Genomic DNA, 27,882 nt, shown 5'->3' with positions numbered 1-27,882 from the left:
CACCCTGTACAGTTCTGCTGCAATTTTGTTGAAGTGTGGGTTCCCCATATGCAGGCTGTGTAATGGAGTACACACCTCGGGAATTGCTGTTTCCCTCGAGAATCTATTGAAGTAACATCCTTAAGTGAGAGGACAAGGGAAGGACCCCTCAACCGCCTGAACCGGTTCCGAGGGGGCCAGTGGGAGCCAAGGAAGTGACAAGCATCTGCTATTTTATCCTGCATCAGTTATCTCTCTAGCCCCTTTAAAGGTGCACACCCTGCATTGCTATGGAAATTAAGAATTGTATTTCAGCACCATTTTTGTGGCTTATGTTAGGATACCAAATTCTCAGTACCTCTCTTTCATTCCCACTTGTTAACAGAAACATTAACTGATAAATGTTCAGCATTCTTGGACAAAGAGTTTGGTGTTCAGTAGAAAACAGTAAAATCTCTGGCAGAAAGCCAGCATCAAAGCAATAAAGGGTAGGTTTAGAGACAGGTTCAACATCCTTCTGTGGTTGCCGTTTAAAACATAAGCATGCCTTGGAAAACCGGTTTTGCTAGATGCTTTGTCAACTGTATGTATCACCTGCTCCTATGCACACTCACCTACGTACCTTGAGGCTTGTGTTATGTTTGTTAGCCGGGAAGGGAGGGGTGACGTCTAGATAAGCACAATATGTGATCAGCGCTAACGTGCCTTGCGTGGTGTCTTAGACCAGGTTACTGTACGAGGTCGTCTTCACCGAAGTATTGGTTAGTCTTAGGTGAGTAAGGTCACTGGCAGAGGTAAGCTGTTAGTTCCCTAGTGTAGCAAGGTTGAAGGTTTTATTATATGGTATGACTGTAGTCTTATCATGGAATACCAACACAATACCCAGGAGTGGACCTCATATTCACTCTCAGTAAACCCTAGCTCAGTCCTCGTAGTGTGGCAAAGAGCAGTTAGGCTACTTAGAGGAACATGTGTAAGGCATTTCACAATACCAACATGGACGATAAGTAAATGACGCAACTCAATAAAAATCTGACACCAATTTAGAAAAATAGATTAGCTTTTAATCTTAATTTACACACCAAAATGAACTTTGTAGCTTTTGTAAAACCAAAGTTCTGAATTTTTAAGTCCTTAGAAAATATACTACTTTGTAGGTTTAAAGCACCTTCATTGAAGTCAATGGGGAAAATAGGAGTGTGCACTCGGGCACTTGTAAAGTGAGTTCAGACGAACCCACAGGAACTTCAGATTCTGCGTGGACCTAGACCAAGATTCAACAGTCAGACTTTGGTTACCTTGCCCAGGGATTCCGTTGCAGAGGTGAGTTGGTTGTTCTTGGTGCTGAACGGTCTACAGTGGCTGGTGGGTTTTGCACTCCGTTGCAAAACTGGACTTGGGGGTGGACGCACACTCTAACCTTCGGATGTAGAGGTCTTTGGGGGGCCAGGACCAGGAATTGACAGTTGGATCTTTACCACCTCGTCTAGCGGCTCTGGGTGCAGAGGTGATTTCTAGCTGTCAATCACGGGGCTGGTCGTGCGAAAGATGCTTTGCTGTTCCAGTTGAAGTCACTTCCTTCGGGCTGCAAATCCACAGGAGAGGGGTCGCTATCGACGTCCGTCTCTATGCTGGAGCGGTGTACTCTGGAGTCGGTGAACATCATGTCGCTGTCGGTTTCCAGGCTGGCGACAGACAAGCCTTGGCAGTTGCAAGGGTGGTCCTTGAGCTTTTTGGCAGCTGGAGGTTGTTTGGCGGGCAGTAGAGGCTTGAAACTTGGCACAGCCTTACTCCCACTCGTTAGATGCTGAGCACCGCATTTCTTTAGGCTCCGACATGCAGAGCCTGTCGGGTCACAGTTCTTCGATCTCAGCCCACCTTTACTCCTGCAAGTTACAGGGGACTGGTATCACCAGTCGGGAGTCTTCCCTGGATTCTCTGTGTCCACTGGGGTACCTCTTGCTGGGGCAACAAGTCTTCACCTCAGGCACATATCTGGCACTTGGTTCCGGTACTGGTCCCATTAGGTCACTCTATGGCCTCACTTTGAGGTGGGGCGCGAGTCGAGGTCCTGTTGTTTGTGCTTCTTTCTTCTTTTCCAGGTAAGATATGAGTTCAGGTGCCAGGGGAGCCCCTTAAAACCTGGTTTAAGGGGCATTAAAGGGTGTGAGTTACAGTGGCCAATGCGCTACTAGTTCCTGTGGCTAATCTGCCCCTGAAGTGCCGACTTCCTGTGGGAGTGCGTCACTTTCCATCCAGAATCCACTATTCTTAGGGTCTGCCAAGATGGCAGAACCCTCCCTTGGCAGACCTCCTAGCCCACTTTAAAGGTGTGGCTACTCTTTTGGAGGTGCACGCCTCCTGCTTAGCTAATTTCCAGCCTGTCTCGCTGGATGGGAAGGGCTTTGTCCTCCACTGGGGGGACAGCTACTTATACATCAAAGACAGGGGGAGCCTTTGAGGCTCACCGCCCTGATGCTCTTCTCACTAGCCAGCCTGGGAGGGCGGAGGTGTGACCTCCTTCCTGCGCAGGCCCTTTCATCCTGCCAAGGTGCTAGCACTACCAGCAGGAAGTCAGACTCTTGTCTGTCCTGGCAAAGGCTCAGGGGAGCCCGCCAAAACAGTACAGGACTCTGTAACTTGGTGGGCACCCTCTTAGAGTGCCTTCTGCGCATCTGCTTTTTAATCCTAAACTTGGCCATCATGTTCAGAGTTAAAAAGCACAGTGTTTGAAACCGTACACAACTGGATTCGGCCGGGCCATTTCAGAGCTGGACATCTGAGCAGTGGTCAGATGCCAACCCATGTTATCCAATGGACTGCCAGTTACTGGGGCCAGCATTGTGTTTTAAATGCCAGCATGGGAGCATATGTGCTCCTACACATATGTCCTCACTCATGGGACAGTGCACCCTGGCTCCTAGGCTAGAGGGGGGCTGCCTTTGGGGTGACTGACTAGTCCATGGGCAGTAACAGGGACTCTGCCTGGCTCTGGTGTGGGCAGAGTCTCACTTGAGCAGCAGGCTGCTCGTGCAGGCTGACATGGCAGCTCTGCAGTCTCTCTTTTACTAGGGTTACTCAAGGTGGCGAAATCAGTGCTACAGCTCTAGTGACCCCCTTTACCAGGGTACCATTTATTAGGGACTTCAAGGGGGAGTAAGGTCCTTGCCATTTGGCCTATGCAATTCAACATACAATTTAAGGGAAAGAGCATTGATTCTGGGGGCCTGGCTAGCAGGCCTCAGTACACTGACAGTTAAAAAAACAATAGCATCTGACTGCAAAAAGTGGGGGGGGGTGACAGTCCAAAAAGGTGCACTTCACAGCACCTAGCCTCCATTTGGTTGCGCTGCATGTCAGATCAACTAGATGCCTATTTAGGAGGAGTGGTTTGTGTAGACTTTAGCAGTTGTACGAAGGAGCACCATCGAAATGTCCCCAAATAAGTGGAAATTTCCTTTAAAGATGGAACTGTTGAGATGAGATGTAAGCCTGCCAGGGAACGTGTGTCAGAAATACGTTTTATTTAGTAAATTAAAACATTCCACTGAACTAATCACTGATTTTATTTGTTGATCAAAGGTTTTCTGCGATCCCCAAACAAGCATATTGAATGTGGGGTCTTTTGAATTCTAAAAATATCTACTACGTATTTTTTTAATTTAGAGATCAGAAGGTTTGATCATTTCCGATTTGCTCAGCTCCTGCTGGCACTTCTGAGTAGCCCATGGGCAGGAAATCCTCACTCTCCAAGCATGTGTGCACGTGAATACCAATACCTAGAAACCTGCAGCATAGTTATTGCTCTCCCACTGACAGAAGATAATGGGCACCATCTGTTAAATTGCATTATCTCCGAGAAACTCCAAGATAATGTAGTAGTATACTGTGGTTTCATGAATTCCCAAGGGCCATTTCTGTTGACAAGGCGATGTTCTCATTTTTTGTTTTCACAGCAATAGCTTTAGGATTACAAAGGCTAATCTTAAAGGGAAGGAAAGTAGCTTCCCTGAAATACACACTTACAGATCAAAAGATGTCTTTTGAGTTATTACTGCAAAGTTTAATGCTAAAGCTATCACAGAATAATGTTAAACTCTGCACCAACAAGATGGCTCAAAGAGTTAAGCTTCTGACATCTGCGTGATGTGCATGCCACAATTTCTAACGGGACAAGCCCAATTCCGTCTTTCATACTTCTGAGGTCGGTAAATTGTGTACAGTTAGCTAGCTTCTTTCTGATCAGATCTAATCTCCAACTAGTCCCCAGGTTCCTGGATGACCTACTAGTGAATCCACTGCGAAGACCTCTCGTTTACCCAGGAACATAACCGAAAACGGCTGTGTGGTATTACAGCTTCGGATGTAAACAGGAGTTTGCAGTTCGAATCGGGATTATGATATGTGTGCATGTTTCGCAGCCAGTAGATTTGATCATATTTCACCAGGTGCAGCATAGAGAAATAAGTTCAGGGGAAAACAAAGGATTTTGCGTGTCGTGTCTATTTGAAAAATATTATCTATAGCAGCCCCCTTTTTTGTAGAATGACCTGTTGGAAGGGGACTAAAATCCTATCTTTACTTTTGCATACCCTTCATAATTTATTTATCCGACGTTTAGATTTTGTTTTACTCTCCTACTGTGTAAACATTGGACTTGTTTTCGTTATACTGAGTGTACTTTGCTGTGATAATTAAGCAAGGATCATTTAAATAACATTTTCCAATAGCTTGAATGGTATTTTTAATGTTATTATGTGCCAGATGCCATCTCACAGATCCAGACTACCTTCTGCCTGTGATCTGAGGAAGGAGCCTGTTGGACCTGGCTTTTTGACAGGGACATCCCCAAACCTTTTGCCTCCTTCCTCCTATTTTTTCTGACCTGTTGTTGTTGGCTTTTGACCTCTGGGCACTTTACCACTGCTAACCAGTGCTAAAGTGCATATGCTCTCTGTGTAAATTGTACTATTGATTGGTTTATCCATGATTGGCTAATTAATTTACTTATAAGTCCCCAGTAGAGTGCACTATATGTGCCTAGGGCCTGTAGATTAAATGCTACTAGTGGGCCTGCAGCACTGGTTGTGCCACCCACTTCAGTAGCCCCTTAACCTTGTCTCAGGCCTGCCATTGCAAGGCCTGTGTGGGCAGTTTCACTGCCACTTCGACTTGGCATTTAAAAGTACTTGCCAAGCTTAGAACTCCCCTTTTTTCTTCAAATAAGTCACCCCTAATGTGCGCCCTAGGTAACCCCTAGAGCAGGGTGCTGTGTGGGTAAAAGGCAGGACATGTACCTGTGTAGTTATATGTTCTGGTAGTGTAAAACTCCTAAATTAGTTTTTACACTACTGTGAGGCCTGCTCCCTTCATAGGCTAACATTGAGGCTGCCCTCATACACTGTTGAAGTGGCAGCTGCTGATCTGAAAGGAGCAGGAAGGTCATATTTAGTATGGCCAGAATGGTAACATAAAATCTTGCTGACTGGTGAAGTCTGATTTAATATTACTATTCTAGAAATGCCACTTTTAGAAAGTGAGCATTTCTTTGCACTAAAATCATGTTGTGCCCTTCAATCCACGTCTGGCTAGGTTTAGTTGACAGCTCCTTGTGCATTCACTCAGACACACCCCAAACACAGGGTACTCAGCCTCACTTGCATACATCTGCATTTTGAATGGGTCTTCCTGGGCTGGGAGGGTGGAGGGCCTGCCCTCACACAAAGGACTGCCACACCCCCTACTGGGACTCTGGCAGACAGGATTGAACTGAAAGGGGGCTTGGTGCATTTCTTAGACACTCTTTGAAGTCACCCCCACTTCAAAGGCACAACTTTAGTATAAAACAGGGCCTCTGCCCTTCCTCATCAGACACTTGCTGGAGAAGAAACCTGAACCAGAAACTACATCCTGCCAAGAAGAACTGCCTGGCTGCTCAAATGACTCACCTGTCTGCTTTTCTACAAAGGACTGCTGCCTTGCTGTTGGCCTGCTGCCTTGCTGAACTGCCTGGTTGCTTAAAGGACTCACCTGTCTGCTTTTCTACGAAGGACTGCTGCCTTGCTGTTGGCCTGCTGCCTTGCTGAACTCTTGTCTGGCTGTAAAAGTGCTCTCCAAGGGCTTGGATAGAGCTTGCCTCCTGTTCCCTGAAGTCTCAGGACCAAAAAGACTTCTCTTTTTCACTTGGACGCTTCGTGCGCTGAAATTTTCGACGCACAGCTTGTTCCGCTGCGAGAAAAACGCTGCACACCAACGCTGATCGACGCGACGCCTTCGGGACAACCAAAACTTTGACGCACGGGCTCGCAAGGACAACGGCGCCCGACTTCCAAGCAGAAATCGACGCAACGCCTGCCGTGAGAGTGAAATTTCGACGCACAGCCCGCGGAACGACGCGCAGCCGTAAAACAAGGAGGAGAATCCACGCACCAGACCCGGGACATCTGGTAATCCCCGCAATCAACAGAAAGAGACTGTCCGCGCGCCGGAAAACGAAGCACGACTTCCCCGCGTGAAAAATAACGACGCAAGTCCGTGTGTGCTGCGGAGAAATCGACGCACACACCATTTCTTCCACGTATCTCTTCCTCTGCGGCCCTTTGCGGAGATTTTCCACCAGAAACCAGGTACTTTGTGCTTGAAAGAGACTTTGTTTGCTTTTTAAAGACTTAAGACACTTTATATCACTTTTCGGTGATATCTTTACAAATTCATATTGCATCTTTAATCGTTTTGACCTGCAAATACCTAGATAAATATTATATATTTTTCTAAACACTGTGTGGTGTATTTTTGTGGTGCTATATTATGGTATTGTATGATTTATTGCACAAATGCTTTACACATTGCCTTCTAAGTTAAGCCTGACTGCTCGTGCCAAGCTACCAGAGGGTGGGCACAGGCTGATTTTGGATTATGTGTGACTTACCCTGACTAGAGTGAGGGTTCTTGCTTGGACAGAGGGCAACCTGACTGCCAACCAAAAACCCCATTTCTAACAGAGCCCATTTAGTCTGATATCTTTGTGAAAATATTGGCATCCACAGTATGCAAGGGTAAGGGCTCATGGGACCTACAGAACCTTGAGTCTTTGGAACTAATGAAATATTAACTTCTTTCACCGAAAACATGGCAGCCTCAACTCTCACAAATATATTTCTCATTTGGACCAAGGGTTTAGTCAACTAAATGTGGTCAGCGTTACAGAAGGCAGACATCAGTCCTGTGTAACGATACAGATTCAGATATAATGCTGTTTTTGTAAATGCAATATTTTTTTAAGGTGTCTCTACCCTCCATCCTTGGAATCCCTGCCTGTGAGGATATGCCTATAATTCTGCTCCTTTTGCACGATGACCCATATAGTCTTCCCAGATGTTTCTACTTCCCCCATGTCCTACTACATCAATCCATATGCACATACGTCCGAGAATAAAATCGAAGCCTTCATTGTTCTCCTAGATCTCACTGTTGCTGTTAGAAACTCACAAACCTCGTAACAAAAGTCAAGGGTAGTTAAAAGTTTGAGATAAAACAATGCATCCCCCCTTTTCCTAAATCTTAAACATTTCAAAGTCTGTTTAATAAATGATTTAAAATGCATTGTAAAGCATCTGCAAAAGAACATAAAGTGCATTAGTGATTGCTCTGAGGAGCTACCACAAGGGCAGGCTACTTCCAGTGCCCCCCACCCCTATCCCCCGCCTCTCCAGCTTTTAAGCCTTGACATTTCAAAAGCCACGCCACTGTATCAGCCCTAAAGGGGAGCAGTAAAGAATGTTCCCATCTTGAGAGTGGCTATGCAAGATACCGCACAGTGGCTTCCAGTACAAGAAACGTAAAATACTCCTTCACCGTCCCCTTCTTCAGCTCTTTTTCTAATCTCTGGAAATGACATGGGTCCGACAACCGCTGTTTTATCTCCTCCTTGTCCGATTTCCTTATTGACAGCAGTAAATGAAAATGTTTTATACGTCCAGACCTTCGCACTTGCAGTAGATCCCAATCCCTACAGACCACTTCCTTCTTGTGCAACCTCAAGGCAAGCTTGTATGCTATATGGGCCACCCGGACCATAAAAGGGCTTTTGGGGTTAGCCGAGAGGGCCTTCTGTAACCTACCGTTTGCCGTGGAGCAGTGTTTATCAAACCAGCGGGGAGTCCCCGGCCCACTCCTTACCGGCTGTAGCAATAACTGCCTAATACTCAAGTTTAAGAAGTTGAAATGTTGAATCATTTCAGCACCCTGTGCGTCAGACAAGCAAGACATAAATGTCACAAAATGGGACTTTAGCAACGTGGTTAATGTTGCCACTGGGTCTTTCAAGTGCCACAAGAGCCTTTGCCCTTCTCTGAAGTGCTGATTTATGGGAATTCATACCACGAGAGATCATTTTTTGAACTGCAAAATATCTTTCTACATACAGTGCATTATGGTCACTCCAATCCATAACAAGAATAGCACCCCTCGCGGACCAAGTTGAGAGATAGCTTGTTGAAAAGATATATAACAGAAATCTGACCATGCCCTCTAAAGGAGGGTAGCAACATATTATCTTTGCAGAGCAATTCAACTAGGTTGACAAGATCATGCTACGCCAGTTACCTCCCCAATTCTTCCCCTCTACCATCTGATCCCCCTTGCGCAATTAATAAATGGTCTGAGCCCTAGATCCTCTACTCAGCCTCCACAAAGGAGAAAGCTGGATTTTTTAAATTTACTAGGTCGAATTGATGTAAGATTAGCTAGCACAGCAAGCATGTTAGAAGTGACTACACACGGGGTTAAGAAAATCATTATGAAAATTAACCAAGTAAAAATAAAAAAAACTGAGTTCATCCTTAATGAGCAAAGTCATAAAAGCCGGATTACTAGTTGCCAAAACTGAGACTTTAACTTTCAGATTGATAACGATCCGGACAGAGGTGGGGAGGAAATTGGCAGACAGTACTAGCATGCAAAACCAGGGCAGGGAAATCAACAATTCCCCACATTTCCTGTAATACTACAGTCCTATTCAGCAATTACAGTTAGCCCTTCTGGACCATTTGTCTTATCCTTTAAGTCAACAATGTTCCAACTCAGCAGTCTAAACCAACCCCCCCTCACATTGACGCCTTTGGAATTCTTTAAGTGCGATCTGACATCTGAAACATTAACAATGCTATAAGATGTATGCAGCAAATTGCGGTTATCACCACGAGTCTCTTTTTAAAACTCAATCCACACTTTAAAAAAAAAGTCAACATGATTTGAAAGGCATAAAGGAGCCGAATCACTCAAACAGAGCTGGAGAGCAGATGGTCCCGCATTTGGTAACCAACCAGTCTAAAAACCTTGTTGCCTAGATCCTCGCTGGATTCAGCCTGACCACTTCACAAAGGAGGGTCTGCAATAAGTACAGCTACATATGGGCATGCAGCAGGGGGTAGATTCATTGTGGGCTGATTCCTGTGCAACTCACTACATGACTGCTTCTCCCTGCAATGATTACTTGGTAAACTAGCTTTGTTAACAAGTGAGGGGGCTGCTCCTGAGGGCTATAACAGTGACCCAGATGGCATATTGCCCCCAGACACAGAAGCTGGGATTGAAGTTTCAGACAGCCCCCGATTGGGCTCCTTGTTTGAGGGAAGAGTTGGGATATTGCCAGTTTGTGATACAGAACTAATCAGTTCTGGCTTACCATTTTGCCAGAGCAAAGTTTGGAATTGCTGTTCTATGTTAATCAGCCTCTCTAAGAGTGAGCAAGTTCAGCACCTAGCAGTTCCCTAAATTTAACACAGCAAACCTCCAAAATTTGATCCAGGTTAAGCTGTTCCCGAAATGTAGGTCCAGTTACCCCCGCTAGAAACTTGGCGAAAGAAGCGTCTGGGGTCCCAGAAAGAACTGACTCTTTAAGCAGATTGTGGACTGTCTGAGTTGCCTGAATATGTTGATTTGTAAGAGCTTTATGTCTTCCGTGTACAGCTTTTTTTTTTTTCGCTTCGTGGGAGTGGGAAGCGACTGGTTGTGCCTCAAACTGGGCTCATTAATGGATCCATCAGAAGTAACTACTAAATCAGTAGTTTTCCTGAGAGCGTTTTGAAGAGGGTAGGGTGCTGGATCCATGCTGGTGACAGAATCCTTGAGCTCCCCATGATTGAGGATTGGAGCTGGGCTGTCCATACACAGCTATAGCCTCCTCTCAGTAAGAGCAATCTGTTTTTTAATGACCTCCATAGCCCTAACCAATGTACGGTCATTGTAAGTGCATTTCGATGCAAAAACAGAGCTACCCCCAGCAGTTTTCTTCTTCCCATAACTGCTTATAGAATGTGACGGTAGGAGGTCAGAACTAAAAAATACAGCTAGACCTTGATACAGATTAACCCTGAATGAAGCAGAAATGATTTGGGGTTAAACTGATGAAGATACAAAGTATCTTAAAGGTGGAACCAAGAGAGAATAGTAATAAAAAATGAGTTAGAAATGGGGTTTATGGTTGGCAGTCAGGTTACCCCCTGTCCAAGCAAGGACCGTAGCTCTAGTCAGGGTAAGTCCCACACAATCCAAATTATCCTGTGCCCATCCTCTGGTAGCTTGGCACTGAGCAGTCAGGCTCAACTTAGAAGGCAATGGGTAAAGTATTTGTGCAATAAATCATGCAATAACACAGTAGAACACCACATAAATACACCACACAGTATTTAGAAAAATATTGAATATTTTTATGATAAGATGCAGGTCAAAACGATTAAAATGCAATAAGTATATGTTGAGATATCACTGTAAAAGTGATATAAAGTGTCTTAAGTCTTTTAAAAACAATAAATGTCTCTTTCAAGCACAAAGTACCTGGTTCGTGTGCAAAATCTCCGCAAAGAACTGCAGAGGAGGAGATGCATGGAAACAAAGGGCTGTGCGTCGATTACTGGCGCTCGGTCGTAGATCCTCTTCGGGTTGTGGGGTTTTCGGATACCCCGGGGATGATGCGTGGATTTCTTGCACTGGCAGGACGAAGTCACAGGAGCTGTGTTGAATCGGTGGGCGTTGCTTCGAAATTTCTACTTCATGGCAGCTGCTGCGTCGATTCCTCTCTGGAAGTCGGGCTGCGTTGTTCCGGTTCGGCTGTGCGTCGATCCAGTTGAATTTTAAATGCCAAGTTGTAGGAGGCTGGCCTGGCTTATAAGTGGGTACCCGATGATACTTACAACTTGTGTCAGGTCCAGTTATCCCTTATTAGTAGATTAGTAGTGTTCTGGCAGCTTAGGCTGATACAGGTAGCTATAGCAGAGCAGCTTAGGCTGAACTAGGAGACATGCAAAGCCCCTACTATACCACTTATATCATATAGCACTATATCATAAGAAACACAATACTCAGAGTTACTAAAAATAAAGGCACTTTATTTTAGTGACAATAAACCAAAAGTATCTCAGAGGATGTACTCCCTTAGGAGGTAAGTAAAATACACAAAATATACACACAAACCAAAATCAGGTAAGTAAAACACTTAGAAAAGTAGTGCATACTCTGTAGAACACAATAGAATGCAATAGGAGACAATAGGCCTAGGGGGCAACACAAACCATATACTCCAAAAGTGGAATGCGAACCAGGAATGGACCCCAGGCCTAGTGTAGTTTGTAGAGAGTTGCTGGGAGTGTTAGAAAACACTAAGGGTGTCCAAGATAACCCACCCCAAGGCCCTGAAAAGTAGGAGTAAAGTTACCCTAGTACCCCAAAAAGACAGTAAAGTCGAGATAGGGGATTCTGCAAAGGCAAAAACTGACTGCAAAGCACTGAAGAAGGATTCCTGGACCTGAGGACCTGTAAAGGACGGGGACCAAGCCCAAGAGTGACACAAGTGTACAGGGGGGCAGGAGCCAACTAAACCCCGGATGAAGGTGCAAAATGGCTGCCTCTGGGTGGAAGAAGCCGAAAATTCTGCAACAAGGGAAGGTGCCAGGAACTTCTCCTTTGGTCAGAAGATGTCCCACGGTGTGCTGGAGGACGCAGAGTTGTTTCCACCCAGAAAGACTGCAAAGAAGCCTTGCTAGCTGCAAGAGTTGCGGTTGAAGAATATGGGTGCTGCCAGGGCCCAGGAAGGACCATGAGGTCGCCCCTTGGAGGAGGAGACAGAGGGGGCGCTCAGCAACAGAGAGCCCATGCAGAAGCAGGCAGCACCTGCAGAAGCACTTGAACAGGCATTCAAGAAAGCTGAGCAGTCGTCTCAACACAACAAAAGAGGGTCCCACGAAGCCAGAGGTCAACTCAGCAAGTTGGGCAATGCAGGACGGAGTGCTGGCGACCTGGGCTGTGCTGTGCACGAAGGAAGCATTGCAAAAGTGCACAGAAGCCCTAGCAGCAGCAGATCACGCAGTACACAGGATTACTGTCTGGCGTGGGAGGCAAGGACTTACCTCCACCAAATTTAGACAGAAGGACCACTGGGCTGTTGGGGTCACTTGGATCCAGCTCCTGTGTTCCAGGGACCACGCTTGTTAAGATGAGGGGGGACCCAGAGGACTGGTGATGCAGAAGTTTGGTGCCTGCATTAGCAAGGGGAAGATTCCGTCGACCCACAGGAGATTTCTTCTTGGCTTCCAGTGCAGGGTGAATGTAGACAGCCCTCAGAGCATGCACCTCCAGGAAACAGTCGAGAAAGCCGGCAGGATTAGGCGCTACAATGTTGCTGGTAGTTGTCTTGCTACTTTGTTGCGGTTTTGCAGGCATCCTGGAGCAGTCAGCGGTCGATCCTTGGCAGAAGTTGAAGAGAGAAGTGCAGAGGAGCTCTAGTGAGCTCTTGCATTCGTTATCTGAAGAGAAACCCACAGGAGAGACCCTAAATAGCCCTCAGAGGAGGATTGGCTACCTGACCAGGAGGGGTCTCTGACGTCACCTGCTGGCACTGACCACTCAGAGGTCTCCATTGTGCCCTCACACCTCTGCATTCAAGATGGCAGAGGTCTGGGGCACACTTGAGGAGCTCTGGGCACCACCCCTGGGGTGGTGATAGACAGGGGAGTGGTCACTCCCCTTTCCTTTGTCCAGTTTCGCACCGGAGCAGGGGCTGGGGGCTCCCTGAACCGGTGTATACTGGCTTATGTAAGGAGGGCACCATCTGTGCCCTTCAAAACATTTCCAGAGGCTGGGGGAGGCTAATCCTCCCCAGCCCTTAACACCTATTTCTAAAGGTAGAGGGTGTAACACCCTCTCTCAGAGGAAATCCTTTGTTCTGCCTTCCTGGGACTGGGCTGCCCAGACCCCAGGAGGGCAGAAAACTGTCTGAGGATTGGCAGAAGCGGTAGCTGCAGAGAAAACCCCAGAGATAGTTTGGCAGTACCCGGGGCCCATGCTGGAGCCCCAGGGATGCATGGGATTGGCACCCAAATAACAGATTGGGCTTGAGGGGGAACAATTCCATGATCTTAGACATGTTACACGGCCATGTTCGGAGTTACCATTGTGAAGCTACACATAAGTATTGACCTATATGTAATTCGCGCGTATAATGGTGTCCCCGCACTCACAAAGTCTGGGGAAATTTCCCTGAACAATGTGGGGGCACCTTGGCTAGTGCCAGGGTGCCCTCACACTTAGTAACTTTGCACCTAACCTTCACCAAGTGAGGGTTAGACATATAGATGACTTATAAGTTGCTTAAGTGCAGTGTAAAATGGCTGTGGACGTTATTTCACACAGACTGCAGTGGCAGTCCTGTGTAAGAAGTGTCTGAGCTCCCTATGGGTGGCAAAAGAAATGCTGCAGCCCATAGGGATCTCCTGGAAACCCAATACCCTGGGTACCTAGGTACCATATACTAGGGAATTATAAGGGTGTTCCAGTGTGCCAATCAGAATTGGTGAAAATAGTCACTAACCTGCAGTGACAATTTTAAAAGCAGAGAGAGCATAAACACTGAGGTTCTGGTTAGCAGAGCCTCAGTAATACAGTTAGGCACCACACAGGGAACACATACAGGCCACAATTATGAGCACTGGGGTCCTGGCTAGCAGTATCCCAGGGACACAGGCAAAAGCAAACTGACATATCAGTAAAAATGGGGTAACATGCCAGGCAAGATGGTATTTTCCTACACAACTCGAATTGGCAGTGAAACTGTACACACAGGCCTCGCAATGGCAGGTCTGAGACAAGGTTAAGGAGCTACTTAAGTGGGTGGCACAACCAGGGCTGCAGGCCGACTAGTAGCATTTAATCTACAGGCCCTTGGCACATATATTGCACTCTACTAGGGACTTATAAGTATATTACATAGTCCAATTGGGTATGATCCAATGTTACCATGTTTAAAGGGAGAGAGCATATGCACTTTAGCACTGATTAGCAGTGGTAAAGTGTGCAGAGTCTTAAAACCAGCAAAAACAGTATCTAAAAAGTAGAGGGAGGCAGGCAAAAAGTTAGGGGTGACCTCCCTAATGTTTTCAGATATAACAAAATGCATAATCGTTTCACAAACATATCAAACACTTGGAAGCTGACATTTCTGACAGTCTGGATCAGCTAACTAAGAGTGGTATCCCGCGCCCAGTTGTTCATTTTGAATGTTCAAAACACATTGGCCTTGTTGGTTGTCTGGCTGGCAAAAGTCTATAATTGGAAGGTGAGCCAAGGAAAAAGTTGGCCATGCTGATGCCTCTTGAAAGCCTGTGTGATTAAGGAAAGCCTGTTTGTCTACCAAGTGCCTCTGAAAAGACAGAAGAGCAGTGCTGCATCATGCAAGTGCCTTGAGTTCACCTAGTCACACTGCAGGCCAATTAAATGAAAGGGCGATACTGTAATGGCTTGTTAAATGAGATGGCACATTGATCCCTATGAAAAGTTGGCACCTCTGGTTTCCTGTATTTCATATGTCAGGCTGGCATTTATGGAAGGTTGGTAGGATAAAGACGTAGTTAGTCTGATTCTAGTTGTGCCTCTGGGAGGCTGAGTTAGTCGGCTACTCAACAGGCTGATAACTCTTGGAGACTGGTATGGCTCAAAGGCTTTTGAGATTGGGATAACATCATTGACACCTCACACCTATTATAGGTAAAGCATAGTCCAGAGACTCGGGCTAAACTCTTACTGGCTTTCTGTGTTTGACCTCTAGGTGTCAGCAATTTATGACAGTGTTGTGACCTATTTGGCTTCTTTACTTTCTAGTCAGAGGCTTCCATTGGGAATACTGGTTTTCCTGATAACCTGGTTATTCCAAAAACTCCAACTATCCCTGCAGCCTCTCCTCACTCTCCTTACTTTGGCACCAACTATGAAACGTTGTTAGACCAGTTTGTTGAAGTTAGAGGACAGGGTCTTCATAGAAGAGTCTGGAGCCATTCAAGTAGCAGGGAAGTTCTTTATTTCATGTTAGCCACTTAGGTCACAGCAACAGCAGGACGGCCCAGCCAGGGATCCATCCTCTGTTAAACTATCACTAGCTTCCACACCACACCACACACCAATAATCTGTTACATGATTTACTCTCATGATTTTAGGCACTGGCTGCATGAGTGCATGAAGACCCTCCGGTTACAATGCGCCACTCTTCCTCACAAACAACACAACATAGGCAATCATTCAACCACAACCTGTTAAACTCTCTGTAAGGAATTGGAGCATTAGTTGAGTGAGGTGAGACTACACCTCTAATAATCATAATTCATGTCAACGAACCACTAATGTCACTAAATCAAAATGTACTTAACCCTCTGGTAGTTTGGCACAAAGCAGCCAGGCTTAACTTAGAGTCAGAGTGTATTTATGCAGCACACAAACACTAATAACGTGAAAACACAATACAAGAGTGCCAAAACAATTTAAAATGACAAACAATATTTTTATAAGTAAAATGACACCAAATCAACAACAATCCAATAAGTAGAACCAGATATATGATTTTTTAAAGTTTGAATTGAAAATAGTGTCAAATCACAAAGCACCAACCATGGGTACCTGGTTGCGCTAGACTGGGTCAAAGTAAAAAGTTATGGCTGACTGCAATGGAGTGCAGGCCGGTTGCAGGGATCAGTTTGTCCCAGTGGAAAGTCTACCTTCTAACTTAGCAACTTTTATGGAGGAAAAGTGGTTGTTGACAAGTTGTTGGCAGGGCAAGCTGGATCTGAAGTGGCCTCGATGACAGTGTGTTCCAGTGTGGTGTTTGATGAAGGCGGGAAAGCTCAGAGCATTCGAAGTCCCTGCCTAGGAAGGAGGAGTACACTAGCCAAGGCTCCAGGACCTTCAAGCACCACTTGAACTCACTCTAACAGAGGGAAGCAGCAGGTCCAGGGCAGGTCCAGGTTGAACAAATCAACTGGGCAGTTGCAGGGAGAGAGGCCTCTGTAGGCTTTTTGTGTCCCTATAGCTCAAACAGCTGGGGTTCTGGGTTCATGGGAAGCAGGCCCAATCTTCCTTCAGACAGAAGGGCAGTCATTCTTCTGATTCTTCCCAGGTCTGGGAGTGTTCTGAGGAGGGGTTTGTGGTATCTGCTTGTATGCCCAGTGCTTGCTTAGGGCTGGAGGGCAAGCCTTTGTTTACCCGCTAAACCAGTTCTGTTCAGTTCCTCCCTTCCAAATGTCTTTGGGGCCTACCCGACTAGAGAAACAAAAGAGAGGCAGGCCTAGATGTGAGTTATATCTACCAGTGACAAGGTAGGCATCCTTTGAAGCTGAGAAATTGTCCGGGCACAGTTTCCTCAGCCATCCTGTCATGTGAGAATTCCCTCTTCCCACACCCAAAGTCCTTTCCCCACTGTCTAGGAGCAGTACACATCTCACCACAGTGGAGCCAAAAGTGCTCAAGTGAAAGTGTTTTGGTTTTATGCTGTAAAATTACAACTTTCTAAAAGTATTATTTCCGAAATATTAATGTGAAATCTTACTTGACCATAAGCTTGAATTTTACATTATTATTAAAATGAAGATTTGAACCATTTCTTTACATATTCCTAAAATAAATATAGCACTTATTAAAGTTAATAGAATAAGCCAGTGCTAACCTATGGGAGAGGCAACCTTTCCACAGTGAAAAACGAGTTTGGGGGCTTTTCACTCGCAGCACATGTAAAACATAAAATATTCACATACTACTTTTTTATAAATCATGCACCCTGCTTTTTGAGCTTTCAGGGCTTACCTTAGGGTGACTTATAAGTATTAAAAAGGAAGGTTAAGCCTGGCAAAAGGTTTATTTTGCCAGGTCGAAACTGCAGTTTAAAACTGCACACCTAAGCTGCAGTGGCTGATCTGGAGACATGTTTTACAGGTCTACTGTAGTGGCTGGCACTATGAGTGCTGCAGCCTGCTAGTAACATTTAATTTGCAGGCCTTGGGTACAGGTGGTGCCATGTACTAGGGACTTACAAGAAAATTAAATGTGCCAATCAAGGGTATACCAATTTTACCATGTATAAGATAGATAGCACAATCACTTTGCCAATGGCTAGCAGGGATAAAGTGCACTGAGTTCTACAGGCAGATAATATTGTTCAATAAAAAGGCAACAAATCCTGAGTGAACCTGCAGGAAGGTCAAATTTCCAACACTGCCCAATACCCACGCATTCAAACAGCCAATAAGTTGCACCTAATTTCAAACAAATAAATGTGAAAACAACTAGACTGTTACTACTATTACACAACAGTACAAGATGTGCAAGTCTAGACATGAGGCCCTAGCAGCACAATTCTGCACACCCACAAAGAAACCATACAACATTTATGCACACAGACCACGTAGTCATGTAGCTTGATCACACAATGGCCAGGGCACGGAGCCCACGGGCTTCCTTCAACAAAGAGTGTCTCTGTCATCCCTATGTCTACACATTCAAGCACAAAAAATAAAAATGTAAACTTTAAACATACATCATTCTAAATCAAAACTCCCTTGACTTGATTTCAACATAAAATCTGTCATCTCAGCTACATCACTACAATGTTCCCAGACAGCTATCCCACATTAGTAAATCACATAGGTGACACAGACACAACTCTCACACTTTCACCATCTTCTACAAACAGTGCACTCTGTCCCAGAAGGATAACACACTCCACTACACACAAGCTCACAAAAGTACATCCCAGTACTTCAGTATGCCCCACATGCAATCAAACTGTTCCTCAACCCAATGAACCTCACCGTTAGTGAGGACCATTTCGTGATAGATGTACACAGAATATATGAACCCCATGAATGCCAGAAAAACCCTGCTGGCTAATTATATGAATGTCATATTTTCATAGCACAACTAGGCAACTGCCAGGCAGATGATAATTCAACTTCCCATGAGTACAGGGCACACTATACCCTGCGCTGCCCAGGTCGGGATTACATTTCCAACCGTTGTTAGTTTGAGAAAATATTAGAGAAGAGCTGGTGAAAACCCCTAAATCATGCACGTTATCAAGTTTGCTCAGACTCCTAGCACATTCCAACCCTGGAACTATTGCTTAATGCTACCTTCAGCCCAGTATGTAGATCTATGGAAAGGTGGCAAAATGCGGGGTTTACTAGAATTCAAATGCTACAGTAGTGGGGTTTGAACTCTAGCATACTCAAAATTCTGGCCTAATCAGAGAGGCTATTATCAGAGCTCCTATATAATGAGAGTGCTACCTTAATTTATCGCTGCGCTCTGTGGCGACAAACGTATTTCTTTACAGGACGAGTAGATTTATAAAGCAGCCTGTTCCATGGACAAATAGATATTTTATTAAATTCCACACCCCTATGCTCAGCTCCATCATTGAGGATGACTGCTGTGGAGCAGCATATTATTGCTTTTTCAGTTACCCCACAGATCGATCTATATGCATTCTTTTTTTACAGTCTATTAAAGAAAAGCACTGTATGGGAATACCATCTCTCTGTGCTCTGTAATTTCCATCAGACATGAGTGGCATAAACCCAGCATCTTCATCTTTTCAAGTTGCCATTAAAGGCAGTAACATAAGTTTTGCTGGGACAGTTTACCCACCACATCAATATGTACGCTATGAATGAATGACCGGTGTTTCTGCCAGTCATAATCTGAGAAGGTTAGGTTCAGGTCAGACCCCAATCATCTGAAGGAAAAAGTGCAGTATAGACACTTAGCCGAGCATCTCATAAAGCCTGGCACTTTTCTTTTGAAAATCTCAGCAAACACCAAATGTAGCAGCTTATATATTCATCCTATTTTCAAAAAACATAAATACAGACTTTCATATTCAAGTCATTTCATATTACACAGCACACAGGAATATTGTTCTCCTACAGCCTGCTAAATGATAGATTTATTTGTTACAACGTGAAACCACCAAACTACCTTTGTGAGCCCAATCCTTCCACATGAGTGTAACATTTGCACTTTTATCAGAGTCTCATGACAATTGTTTACACTGACTATTCTCTGTAATTGAACTCATCCCTTGTAGAATATTCCTAGCCTTCTAGAGACCCTGAGATTAAAATGATGGCTTTGGTTCTACGCAAAGTGGTCTTTACTGACTTACCATTCACACTCTCCCAGTAGCCTTAGTATTTTCCCAGTTCTATGGATGTCTACTTCATCACAACCTGGCATTAAATGCACAGTAGGTTATATTAATCTAGCTAGTTCTGCCACCTTGAGAAGCGTATCATATCTTAACCCCTGTTAAAATTTGTTCTTTCTATAAACTGATTTGAGAGGTTCTATAGCAATATTGAAAGGAGGAAGGGAAATATATATATATATATATATATATATATATATATATATATATATATATATATATATATATATATATATATATATATATATATAAAATAATCTCCCTCTTTTAATTTACTCTTACTTTAAACGTTTCAAGATAGAATGTCATTAGTATCTAATTGATTTATAGAAGTCCTTTTAAGTGACCCAACACTTTTGCATCTATGTACGTGAATTTCATTCTCTAGAAAACCATCAGTCAATAGTTCTAATCCTGGTGATGCCATGCATTTTCCATAATCATTTGAAATTACTACAGCTAGCATATTGCTTTCACTGACATTTATAATATCGAAGAAGGCAGATTATCTGGTATTATCATGTGTATGTATGCCCTTACCGAGATCAACGTTCTACTTGGCAAATTAGTTTCTAATTATGCTTTTGGATCTTAATGTTTTGTATCTTTTCAAACTTTAGTCATTGAAACTGGCTTATGGTTGTGACCTAACTGCGTGCTGGGTGCTTCATGAGGCATCATCTCACCTGGAATGCAGCATTACAGGCACTGCTTTTCACCTTGACAAACTCAAAGCAGTAAGCTTTCATGGTGAGCAGCAAAGGTTGCAGGGAAATTACATTTAAAAATATAACTTCAAGTACCAGAGCGCACGCGGACCAAGCAACCAACATTTAATGAATATTGTTCGGGATACAGCCATGTCTTAGACCTGTTTCACCCCTGTTTGATGTATGTCCATACTGATGACTGTACTAATGGCTATAGTCTACAATATGAGTGGGATACATATCACCAAAAGTAAAAAATAAAATTCTAAGCTGTTTTGGACATATGTAAAGGGATATTGTGATTCCTCAAGGGTGAATGGCTACAATATGTTGTCATTACCTTGCATAACACTTCACAGCAAGGGCGGTAGGTGTGAACATTCTGGAAGGTTACTGATGCCTAAATGAACCAAGTGAAGTAGGAGCCCTGAAGGGAAGGTTATTATTCTGAACATTAAATTAGTGATGCTGATTTGTTGCTTCGGTATCTAAACAGAAATGCAGCTGCAGCAGCTTTGAAAAATAGGCAGACGATACAAGGCCTCACCAGGTGCTATGAATACACGTATGAAAGAATAAATAAGCAAAGATAAAGAACTGGCATTCAGGATAACAGGATAACTGAGCCATTGGACGCATAGAGGTTGTATAACTGTCATACTCCAATACATTTGATAACTTCTCAAGAATGGCTGAAATACTCTGCAGAAAACCTGACCATGGCAAATTAGGGATCATTCCCATCCATTACCATGTGTCCCTTATGATAAAATCTAGTATGAAATCAGCAGGGATGGGTAGAACTAATTGGATGCTCATTGTATCCCAAGGATAAAATTGTGGGGGCGTCACAAAAAGATTTTAGGGTGTTTTGGGAGTCTAAGAAATACTCAGTTTCATAGTGGACTGGTGATACATATGCACTGAAATCCCACTTAAGGAACTGTATTATAATGTAGCGAGACATGCAGAAAGAGAATGGTCTAAGGGATTTGAAAGTAAATATCGAAGACCTGAGGAACAAACTTATAAAAATACAATAAGAGATTATCACTGATTACACAAGGATAGCAAACTCTGTGGTAGAGGCCTTTATGTGTATGTGTGTGTCAATTGTATATTTGCTACACGTTGGGGCCAATGCTACTTCCTGAGTTTCAGTTGAGATTTTTATATATTGTAGTGCTAGTGTGCTCATTTTCCAAATGGCTGCGGGAGAATTCATTTGTCTCGATTTTTCATTAAAAAATACATGCTACATTGTTGCAAGTTTTATTTTTTCTGTGGGTTTGGTTAGGCAGAATGCAAGTCTGTTATGTAGTTGGATGAAAGGTCTTCATTCATTGAGCTGTAATTTGAGAGGGTGCCAGGGTTTTTTGCGGGTGGATTGCTTCCTTCCCCATAATCACTGCTGCTAGAAGAGTTCAGGTGTTTTTTCCTTTTGATATTCTTTCTCTTTTCATTGCACATAAAGTGTACGAGGTCCAATTATGAACATTTGGGGATCGTCCCATAAGTTAGCGATGGCCATATTTTACGTCCCAGCTATAGACAGCCTTAGCTATTTGTTGGGCTGTCCTCTTGTTTCCAATATACAGAGAATGTCTTTTGGCAGCCCTTTACTCATGCTTTGAGCGCTTTGTTGTCTGTCTTGCTCCCCTGCTCTTGATTCATTGGCTTTTCTCCCTATTCTTGTTTGTCTTGCCAACAACCATTTGGATTTCACATTGTTCTGATTAGTTGACTTTTATCCTTCCACTGCTGACGTTTCTTACTTTCAAGTAACCAAGTTTTTGTTGTTTTCAGCATTTCGTTTGGGTGCATGTCCTTTCTTGCTCTCTCCCCCATGTGCTATGTCCCTTCTCCCATTCCTGCCATGTGCTCCTAGTTTGTGCATTGCTTCCCCTAATGGCTTTTATTTTTTTTAACAGAAAATATTACTCTACTGTTTGCCCCATGCTCTCTCCACTCATCGTGACTTACTTCCCCACAACCCCTGCCCACACTACATTGCTCCTCACCATCACATATGTTTTGTTAGTTAATTTATTTATTTTCTATTTTGGAGAGCCCAGCAGCTGTAATTTGGTAGCAGGCTTCTCCTTTCTGAAAATGTGCTATGGCACACTTTTTTATTTTTTTATCTTATTGCTTCAAGATGGATGGCTTCCATCTGGAAAAAGTAAATGGAAAAACCCCAAACAAACGGTGATATCATAATTGCGCATGTGCACTTACACATCATGATGCATTTTTGCACGAGTCATGACATACATGTGTGTATCCATCATGCCACCTATTGACTTTGCCAGGGCTTGTTTGTATTTTGGCTGCCAGGAGTCCAATGTATCATGGCGACCAATGTGTTGTAGTGCTGCATAAGAGTACTGATCATGCATGTAGTATGCTGTATAATCTATTGGTGCTAGCATTGCTTAGTGATTACCAAGCATTGATGAGATTTACGTTTTGGAACTGGAGCTCACACTGTTATGTGGCTACTTCTATTCCATCAGCCATCCTCTTCAACCTCTTTGTGCTACTCCTTCCTGAGCCTCCTCGCTCATCCTGCTCCTCTCTGTGGTCCCCGTGCATTAAGGCATATTTCACCCATTGTTCCTTACTAGTTCTCTTCTCACTCCACTGTCTATTTCCTGTCTCATCCTGCTCCCTTCTGCCCCTCTGTTGACTGGCACATCTTGCTCCATCCTCCTCCTTTCTTCCCTGACTCCTGCACTGAGTTTACTGGTGTCTACTGAGTCACCGGCTGCCAGCTTCTCGCCACCACTTTCCACTGAAGAGCCCCAGCTATGTAGTGATCTTCTACAATCCATAACTCAGGATTGGCAGTAATGTGTTGGTTGAGTTCAACTACCACCCACAGTGGGTAAGACAACCCTTTCTAATGAACCGGTGGCTAACCAGAGGGCCAGAAGAACTGAGGCAGAACAGGAAAGCGAAGACATTAGAACCCCCCATTGAAAAAGCCACTGAAAATTGATTGCGGAAAACTCAGGTTACTGACCAGCAAATGGAACAGATCATGCAGTCCAGGGGTGGGGTCTCGGGGTGCAGGGCAGCCCCTCTGCCATGAAAAACCAATAGTACACTTGAAGCACACATGGACCACAAGTGAAAGGGAGTGCATGCTACAGCCGACAACAGCACAAACCTGCAGAGTACTCCACAGGGCCAATGGACAGAAGGGGCCAGCAGCAAGCAGCACACTGCACACAGGACAGGTACACCCAACCCCAAAGAGCAATAGCAGCAGACAGGGAAAGGCCCTAACCCAGACGACCAACCTAGGGTATATGCGGAGGTCCATAATCCGCGACTAAGGCACACGGCGCAAGTAGAATAACCTCAGCCTCTGTCCCTTGCGCAGCAGTAATGTCCTTAGTGACATTAGACTAACGTACATTAAATCTGGGTTGTAGGAGCTGTAGCACAGAAGAGCTATTACCTCAACCTAATGCTACTAGAGGACTGTCATTAAACTGAGAAGCAGATGAATTCCTCTCAGGCGGCAAGTTTTCAGACTATTCTTCAGTCTGAGGTGGTTTTTATTTATTAACTAACTAGATTGTTTTTCTGGCAATTTGTGAGTAAAGAATACATCATGATAAATGAAATAACATTTTCCCTGCAGCGTGCCGAAAACTAAATCTGTGGGTACGAGCGATTCGGGGGCGTTATCAAAGGTCATAACCAAAAATACACAGTTCCTTTATTCCAAAAATAAACTCAATCATAAACTGTGTGTCAAGGCTGATGAATCGATTTTTGCATTTCTTGAACCACATGATGTGCTCGAAAGTAGCATAAGGAAATGCATGTGACTAGGATTTGAGCAAAACACCCTCAGGTGAAAATAAAAAAAAACACTTAACAGCTGTAACAGCCATGTTCACTGTGGGCCTTCTTCTAAATCGTTTCCCGATTTAATATGCGTAGCTCAGTGCACGGCATCAATTTTGAAATGGCAGTTCCAGTTTTGTGTGTTTTGTTCTGTAGCAATTTCCTATACTAGCTCCGTGTGTATTGCACAGGGAAAAGGGCCAGAGCTTGGCCGCTTCTTTGGTGTAGTGTGAGCAAGAGATAAGACAAGATGGATGACTGAGAGGGCTACCTTGTAACACTGGGTTAAAATGCTTTCCCCGCCACTTCTTTCACATGCCCTATGAAGCAAGCAACTGTTGATTAATAGATTCTGCTTACTCATTAAAAAAACAAATTTTTATCTCCCCTAACCAGGCCGCTAAGGTGCTACACAAGGCTCACTCACAGAGTTCAGTCAAACCCTGTCTCGAATCTGATGCTCCATGTTTGACCAAGGAGAAATTGCATATAACCATTATTTATCCGTATAAGTAAGAATAAATTGTGCAGCATGAATCCTTTTCTGGATTCACAAGCTGTGCATTATTCTGCCATCTAGTGGTTGGGTCCGTAATTGTCTCTTCTTCCTTTTTTTTATTTTTTCCCCTTGAGTGTCGTCTACCACCATTTGGTGCTTCGTCTGTCCCCTGCGTGATGTCAGACGGCTCCCTGGAATTTCCTGTGCGTGGTAGCCATCTTCATCTTTTTTTTTACTGGTATTGGGTCTGGAAGCAAAAGGAGGAGCTCTGTTTTTTGGGACTATGTCGAGAAAAATAGAGAAAAAATAAGGCACCTTTTCTTGAACAAATATCGAGAAGAGCAACAGAGAGAAGGGTAACCACTGAACATACCCCCGTTGGGTGCCACCGAGGGAATTCGCATGTGGCAGGAGAATAAAGCAAGGTAGGGGTCATGGAAAACACCCCCTTTAAATTCTGCCCAAACTGCCGGAACAAATTTGCCCAGCGCGACCTTCTCAAAGTCTGAAATCTCTGCCTGCAGAGAGACCACAGGGAAGAGGGCTGCGAGGCCTGTGCCGCTTTTGTACCCAAGACACTCAGGGCACATTGAAAGCAGAGAGGGGAACACCACACAGCTATGCAGAGCCAAAAAACCCTAGGTGTCCCTGATGGACCTAATCCTATCCAGCGATGAGGAAGAACAGGTCTGATGCGGAGAATCGACCCACCGGGGGTCAGATGTTGAACTTCTCAAGGGGGCACTAAGAAAAAATGTGCATTGAAGAAAACAACGAAGGACATTGAAAGGAGGCTCGAAAAGGTAATTAGAAAGCCCCTGTAGGAGGGTGATGGGGGAGGGGGGTGGTCCCCCAAAAAAGTCTCACAAGGCAGCTCTGACGTCCAAGAAAACGGCGATCGAGGGCCAGCCACAAGCAAGGTGGATCCCAGACCAGGGATACCGAAGTAGGCCGATCGTCGAAACAGGCAAAAACCTCTCTGGGGAAGGAAACCCCAAAACCGTCAGAGGAAGAACAGCCAATGCTGAAAAAGAGACCATCGACAACACAGGATGTAGAAAAGGCACTAGAGGTGGAAAAGAAGAGACATCGACTAGAGGCTGAAATGGCAGTACTCCTACAATACAAAAAGGAGTTTGACAAAGCCCTAAAACAATTCAAGATCCCACCAAAACCTTCCACAAGTACAGACGTCGAGGTGAAAGAGACCGACTTCGATGCACCAGCACCCTCCGAGCCCCACAAATAGGAGGTGGAGGAGGACTTCTATGACCTCGAGGGGGAAGAAGCAACAGAAAGCTTTGAGGATGAATTAAATGACCTTGATACAGAGAGCCTAGAAGAGGAGGTCAACAGCTAACCCTCGACGCCTTCACCTCCGATGACATTACAGTCTACAACAGCCTAGTTAAGAGGGTAGCAAAAATATATGGCGTACACTTGGAGGAAGAGAAGGGAGACTCCTGCTTCTAACTGCAAACCCTCATGCTAACAAGCAAGGGAAAGATAAATCTGCGAATGCTACCCAGCATACTGGACCAGTGCCAGGAGGCCTTCAAAGAACCCACTGCAATAAAAAGAGTGACACCACAAGTGGAGAAAAAAATACAAACCCTCCCCCAAAGGAACCCAAGTACATCCAGGGGAACATGGTGGCCAACTATGTCATCGTCTCTATGGCAAGAAGGAGGAGCAATGCACACACCTCCACAGGACCCCCTCCTGAAAGGGAAAGCAAAAGGCTGGACACGGTAGGAAGAAAGATGGAGAGGGAGGCAGCCCTCTTCAATAGATATGGCCATCAGCTGTGGGACGAGATCAAGGAGCTAATGAAATGGCTCCCGGCAGAGGATAGGCAAAGGGCAAAGGCGATCATCCAAGAGGGGAAAACCATTGCCACCACCTACCTCAAATCAGTGCTGGATGCCGCCGACATGGCCAGTAGACAAATGTGTACGGTGACAACCCTGAGGAGACACCCATTGGCTCAAAATCTCTGGCCCAAGCCAGAAGTACAGGCCTCCATTATAAACAAGCCCTTCAATGGATATGCTTTGTTTGGCCAACAGGTAGGCGAGTCCTTCAATAAATTAAGAATGACACTAAAACAGTAAAGGTAGTGGGGGGCCTCCAATACAGAGGCAACTTTAGAAGAGGAGGAAACACCCTTAGAAGACCCACAGGAAGGGGATCTTTTACATCAGGGCAACAACAACAATCCCAGGGGAGTACACAACAAACAGGACACCTAACCGGGAACCAGCAGTGGCAACACCTTGCAAGACATCCCTTTCGAGGTAGGGGGAGAGCAAGGGACCAAACCCCCAGAGGGGAGGAACATCCAAGTGACTCAGTGTGAGGCAGAATAGCAAAATACCCACAAGTTTTCTGTCATTAGCATGTTTTGATTCAGACATGGGATAATGTTTTCATACTTTGAAGATAGCTGCCACGTTGCGTCTTTTGATGTAGTGTCATTTAGTGTGGCAGCAATCCTCTCAAGATGGGCGCCGCCCAAGGTCATCACATTGCATCACTCAAACTGATGGCTATCTTGAAAGTATAATAAGTAGACTTAGACTTTCAAGATGACTGTTCACTATTATTGTTTTTTTCAGTCTGGGCTCATTTTAAAAGCATCTGGCAGTGGTAAAGCCAATAGCAGTGGCCAGCATAGAGTTGGGAAGAGGCGATGGGACAGTGATGGCAAAAGAGGGATGAAGGAGGGAGAGAACAGTGGAGAAAGAGGATGCCAGGAGGTACAGGAATGTGCTTTTGCACAAGATCCAGTACATTATTAAGCACACTATCCACCACTTTGAGAGAGGGTGGGAGTAGCGACTGAGAATAGTGGAGGTTCCTGGAGTAAGTGAAAGGATGCATGCACACTTAGAGGAAGGAGCAGGACACACACTCCCATGAAGTACTAATTAGGAAATGAAATTCTTTTTAAAAAGTAGTTCCATAAAATCACCAAATAAAGATAAAGAGAAAATGCTTCAACGGTGAGGAACACAAGGATAAGGAGTAAAGCAATCCAATCAAGAGCAAGGATCTGTCATAGAGAAGATATCCATCCATTAATTGGCAGGGACTTACCCATAATGTACTCTGCAGTATTGTATGCAGTGCAATCTGCGTCAGAAAACTGAAGCTGTCCGTAGCAAGAAGTCAAAGAGGAAACAAAATGCTCAATATTTTGCTGCAAAATGTCAAAAGAGCAAAAAATATTGGGGGGGGAATTGGCATGCTGACCAGGGTCACTTGTCGAGATCCAGTACCGGAGGCCTTGGACAGGTTCCAGGGGCAAATT

The 27,882-nt window shown here is 44.6% G+C and overlaps 1 protein-coding gene across 3 annotated transcripts in view; it reads left to right on the top strand.

Annotated features, from left to right (window-relative positions):
* The window catches only part of FAM174B (family with sequence similarity 174 member B), a 137,465-nt gene that overhangs the window by 31,305 nt on the left and 78,278 nt on the right, over positions 1-27,882 (top strand). The gene's annotated exons all lie outside the window — the stretch shown is intronic.

Source organism: Pleurodeles waltl, chromosome 3_1 (genome assembly GCF_031143425.1).
Source record: "Pleurodeles waltl isolate 20211129_DDA chromosome 3_1, aPleWal1.hap1.20221129, whole genome shotgun sequence".
NCBI classification, from domain to species: domain Eukaryota; kingdom Metazoa; phylum Chordata; class Amphibia; order Caudata; family Salamandridae; genus Pleurodeles; species Pleurodeles waltl.
This window is presented reverse-complemented; position numbering and strand designations above follow the sequence as displayed.